The sequence below is a fragment of the Dermacentor albipictus genome, chromosome 6 (assembly GCF_038994185.2).
Source record: "Dermacentor albipictus isolate Rhodes 1998 colony chromosome 6, USDA_Dalb.pri_finalv2, whole genome shotgun sequence".
In the NCBI taxonomy this organism is placed as follows: Eukaryota; Metazoa; Arthropoda; class Arachnida; order Ixodida; family Ixodidae; genus Dermacentor; species Dermacentor albipictus.
This window is the reverse complement of record NC_091826.1, coordinates 50,745,765-50,751,807: the sequence shown is the minus strand read 5'-3', so window position 1 is coordinate 50,751,807 and position 6,043 is coordinate 50,745,765.

Sequence of the window (6,043 nt, the reverse complement as noted above, 5' to 3'; positions counted from 1 at the left end):
CCTCACCGAAGCCTGTGTTTCCTAGGAACAGCATGACGTGGTTTGTTTCAAATAATCTGTATTTCATTTTGTGTTTTGTTTTTACAAAGGCGTATAGTTTCGGTATCTTCTCCAACAGTAGTGTCGCAGCGCTCGCTCTTTTGTACATCAACCCCGGACGTCGAACATCAAGTATTACCAACGGGAGGTTGACTCCCGCACAGACAACAGGCTATATTCGGATCGGAATTCCACTCGTCGAAAGAGCACAATACACGTTATCGCCCCTTCCTAGAAGACATTGGCTAACTTTCAACCTTGGCGAAAGAAGCATATATTAAAACAAAACGCTCATGTCCTAGTTTCCGCGGGGCTACGACTACAACGCACAAATGTATCAGGCGAATGTTTCTTTTTTGCTTTCATTTTTTACGTGGAGCGCCTTTAATAAGAGTTGCACTCTAGCAGCTTTTTTTTTTTCACCAGGTGGCATACTGCATGCAAGATAAATTGTAGAACTCATTTTCTGTCGTTCGTCACCTGAGAAATTCTGTCCCTACGTCATACGACATGGAGTGCACTCGAGGCTCTAGTTCGTCAACCATTTTTTTTTACAGACCTGCGACAACAAGCTGCCAGGTCGACAATACCCCGTATATTGTCGACCTGCCCTCAAAGGACATGCGAGACCGAAGAGCATCCGAAACTGACGAGCTGACCGTCTCAGATTCTCGTTCAGTGAGGCATTGACAAACGCATAAATCGTCAAATAAAACTCTTGCTTCGGCTAGTTGGTTCATGCTTGAAGTAGTAAAGGCAAGGCGCAGAAGACCAGGACTCGGTAAGAACACAAATGACAGGACCGGCGCCACTCGAGACTGGCAAGCTGAGACGGCGATCAGGTTGACGCACAAAATGGCAGGATCGGTGCGAAAGCTTTGTTGAAAGAAAGCGCCCAATGTGGAAGAAATATGCTCAAGTAAAACTCTTGCTTGGGCTAGTTGATTCATGCTTGCCTTTACTACTTCAAGCGTGAAGCGTGGTCGGGTTTGACGGTCAAGTCAAGTCAAGCGTGGTCGGGTTTGACGGAGTGTCAGCTTGTTACCGTACTAAAACCTCAAGTACATCATACTAAAATCTGCGAGGAAAAAACCTAAATACAACATGGGCCTAAATTCACTTTGGGCGCACCATAACCAAACCAACAACCGCCGCTGAACAGGACGTCGAGAGTCAGTTTCGTGGCAGCTGGCGGTAGCCGCATTACGACAGGGATGAAATGCAAGAACGTTGGTGTTCTTCACTTTCTGCACTGACGGTTAGCAATCGAAACAAGACAAGATGTTCACAAGAGAGCGGAGCCTTCCAGCGATCGATAGCCGTTGAACAAGGGATACATAAGGATATAGAGCTCACGTATCGACGAGATGGAGTTCTATTCGCAGGGCCAACAACTGACGAAGACGAACCCGGTGCCGAAACGTTAGCTCCGGCCTGAGACATTCCTTTCGCGCTTTCCTGTTTCGTAAAAGTGAACAGCTCTAGTCTTCAAAACTGAAAGTGTGCGTAGTCGTGCTGGAACGAAACTGGAATGGCTGAAATACAGAAAAAAAAATACAATGCTTTTTTTGTGTATACAATGAACCACAACACATGCAGAGTAAGCACGTGCCTCAGGGCCCTTGTGTTTAAGGGCCTTGGTGAGGTACTAGTGCTACTTGTGCGGACATAATTTGATAAATCACCTCTTCAGTTTACATCGTTTCTGCATAGCGTATGTCGTGTATCCTTGTCTAGTTTTATTGTGGGTATATTTGCGCACTTTCTGACGAATATTTTAGGCCTCTATATGAACCGCGCAAAGAGCGATGGAACGAAGAATGCTAGGCATAACTTTAGGAGACAGAAAAAGAGTGGTTTGGATCATAGAGCAAACAGGTATAGCCGATATTCTAATTGGCAATAAGACAAAAAAATGGAGCTGGGCCGGTCATGTAATGCGGAGGTTAGACAACCGTTGGACCATTAGGGTTACAAAATGGGTACCAAGAGAAGGGAAGGGCAGTCGATGAGGACGAAGACTAGGTGGGGCGATGAAATTAGGAAATTCGTGGGCGCCAATTGGAATCGGTTGGCGAAGAACAGGGCTAATGGAGATCACGGGGAGAAAGCTTCGTCCTGCAATGGACATGAAATATGACGATTATGATTATAATGATTATGATGGTTACAGTGCTGTTTCATCCACGTCTTAATATTCATCATTCATTTAACCAAGACAATCTATTGTCATAACCTTAGTGCTCTTTGGCCACTTCTGGCCCTTGCGCCAATAAACTCTAATCATCATCATCATCATGAATTTCCTTTGCATCCTGATGGCACAAAATTTGGCTTTTCATGGGTTGTGGAATCCCCATGCGAGGCAGTGAACAGCGGTGCGAATGAACCATTCAAGCTATAAAGAATAATTGTTTCGTCACCTCTACGCGCGTTTCGTGGAAATTGACGGGCCACAAAAGAAGCGCATACACCCCCATGAACTCAACCTCCGTCTGTAACTGCGCACTTTGACAAAGGCCAGCTTTACATTATCTGCTTCTTTCTGAGAACAATGGTTCCGTGCTTGTTCGCATACTCAAGATATCTCCGGTGCGTGTATTGTGAGATACTTCGCGTGCAGTGTCATAGCTCTAGCCGACCGGACGGACTCAGTTACACCAATCAGGAAGGTCAAGTTCTTGTCGCGTGCACCATTATCGCCCCTTATCTATTCGTAAAAAAGTCTCAGCGTTCGCCTCCGGCGTTGTCTCGAAACTTGAGGATCACAGCCTTCTTCCTATTTCTGGCGACCTTGCAAGGGTGATGGTTTGGGCTAGTTGGTTTTCCATTTTAGACTGCGTGGTACAGTGCGAAGCGAGACAGGGGGCACAGAAAAAACGAGGACAAATGCTTACGGCCAACAAAAATTTTATGGCCTGATACAAGGTTCTATATAGAAAAAACAGGAAAAACGACATCAACAACATATGTGAGAAAAACGAACAATAAAAATGAAAAATCACAAAGAAAGACATTATAAAGATGCCATCATCGCTCACCGTTCGCCCTGCCATTGTCTAAGAGTGCCAATTGCCTTCGTGATAAGGCTTGGCGACCCCCCTTCCAATCGTCCACGGCACGCTGGCAGTCGCAAACTGCATGGGCGCAATTTATCAATCGTAATTGTTTCCCTCAAACACTGAACTCACCCTTCGGCTTCCCCAGTAGTACTTTTGGTAAAAATCGTAACTGCCTACGCGGTACTGGTATATATGGTCTCGCTAGAGCAAGATTTCATATTTGAAAAAAGGAAAGATGTAGTTACCTCAGCAGCACGTAAGTAGAAGCGCTACGTTCTAAAATACTTCAAAGGAGCAAGAATAGAAAAAAAGGAAATTTAACACAAGTGAAACAGCCTACTACATAGCTTTAGAGACTTATGCGCGCACAAAGAGAGGACGTCGAACTAAGAAGGAACCCACACACACGTGCGTGTCCCTTCTGCGTTCAACGTCCTCTCTTTGTGCGCGCTTCAGTCTCTAAAGAATCATGTACGACCAACTCGCACAACAGGTAACGATTCTGTAATACATAACGTCGCCATGCGTCTTAATTAGCCTCTCTAGTTGGTCTAACTCTGGCGCCACTTGCCTGCCGAGGAAGACAAAAACGTTAACACACGGGCCGCGATGTAGAGACACGCGTAAATACGGCTACAGGAATCTTTTTTAGACTTGAGATAGTTATTTTGTCTGCATATTTATTTGCATATTTTTCTTTAATGCCGACTGGGCCGCCGTTCCTGTTTAGCGCCTGCTTTTGGGTACGTTGGTCATATAATTACAATCAATAGCAAATGTATGCTGCTCAACCAGGTGCTGCTGCCCTCTGTAGGGGTTCACGGGTCCCAGATCAGTTAGATAGGATTTCGAGTGGCTAAATGGCATGCACGTCGCGTCAGTCGAGTGTTCATGTACACATAATCAACCGCAACAGAACGTTCGGCCCATTTAACAAGCTCAACAACTACACTGACGCTTCAGAATTGGCGTGTGATAAGTACACGCTGGCATAATGGCCGAAGTGTGCCATGATGCCGGGCACCCACTTTAAACGATAACTCCGTAGACAACGTTTTTGTCGGGATTTTTGGTGACGGACACATATTGTAGCAAGTTAGGCGACCGGGCTAGTTGGCGTTGATTCCTGATGATCATGGTGATCCATGATGTTTGAAAGCGCCAACTTGAACAGAGGACTGCGAAAGGAGCGACAAACGGAGACAAGCGCTGACTTCGAATTCCCGAGAAATTCCTGAGGAAACAAACATATAGATACAGGGTGCACATGCCCGATTCCATTCTGACGCTGGCTCATATCAACGTCCAGTCTGCAGTTATTGCAATCCAAATTGTTCATGTTATGCAGACTGACCTGTCCTGTAAAAAAGGAAATACAAGTCTGTAACATCCATCACAGAAACCCGTTTGTTAAAAAATGCACGAAAAGAAACATACTGTATAATATCCCTCTCCCATGTGGGCAGACATAGGTGGGTCAAACCAGGTGTCTAAACGGACTAACACGGCAAAATGGGCGAGTTGGGGATTGAACACGCTCCTATGGGTGCGCAGCGCAGTCCGGAAGAAAGGCGACGGTTTCTCGTCTCTCGACCGGGTTGCGCAGCCCACCCATAGGAAGAAGGTCTAAACGGATGCCTTCAAGAGCACCATCAAAAGCACAGAAGAGAAGGGATGGCTATTTAGCACGACACTATTAAGAAGGCGGTTGTAAATCTCTCTTCTGTGACACTACAGTTTTCGATTTCTAGGTACACACATGACCATACCAGACACACGATAGAAGCAGCGACAATTGAAGTGAACAATGCGGTCACAAAGTCTTTAATAGCCCTATCGTCCAAGGAGCTATCATATCCAGGAAGCGCGAGAAATGATATGCCCGCTCCTTGACGATCAATGGGGTCGCTTACTTATGTTTCGTTCTGTTTTGTCTTTGATATGAGCCAGCGCCAGAATCACATGGCGCATGTGCAGCTCGTGTATATGTTTGTTTTAAAATTATGGGGTTTTAGGTGCCAAAACCATTTTCTGATTATGAGGCACGCCGTAGTGGAGGAGTTCGGAAATTTCGACCACATGCACCGAAATCTAACTACACGGGTGTTTTCGTCCCCATCGAGATGCGGCCGCCGTAGCCGGGATTCGATGCCGCAACCTCGTGCTCAGCAGCCCGACACCATAGCCAATGAGCAACTACGGCAGGTATATATGTTTGTTTTCTCGGAAACTAAAATTCACTTGGAAGTCAGCGCTTGTCTCCGTTTATCGCATCTTCCGTAGTTCTTTGTCCAAGTTCGCACTGTGAAACGTCGCATATCACAGCGCTAAATAAAATTGGCGACGCCCAGATACCGCCACACTGCGGATACATACGTCTGAAATATACCTGCTTAGGGTCACAATTAAATGATCTGCTATGTTTGCCTCCAATTGCAAAGTACGACGAGCCATCGCTTTCATATACAGCCTCCTAAAAAAGTGATAAATTCGCTAGCGACCACAAAAGTTTTTTTGAAGCGTCGGAACAGGGATACAAAGAAATTTCTCATGCCACAGTCGTAAAGCTTTGCTACTGAGCACTTCGGATGAGTCGTGTTACTTGGTTGTACAGGTTGGGCCTGCTAAACGTACAGTCTACCGATTCTTTCACAGTACCGTCGAGAGGCCGGCCGGTTAGCGCCCTCTGACAGGGCGAAGCGACGAGATTAGTAAAAGTATACGCATTTGAAGCACACTGGAAGCGCAAGTTTCGTCTGCTAGGCTCTTTCCGCTAGCACGACACAGCCCTCTAGCACGATTGATTCGGTGCAAGCCCCCCGGCTTATCGCAAATAGCGGTTTCCAGTGAATTTGGTGCGCATGCGCTATTCTTGCTGATCTCCTCGCTTCACGCGGGTAGAAGGTGCTGACCGGTTGGTTGGCCGGCCAGTCGCAGCTCAC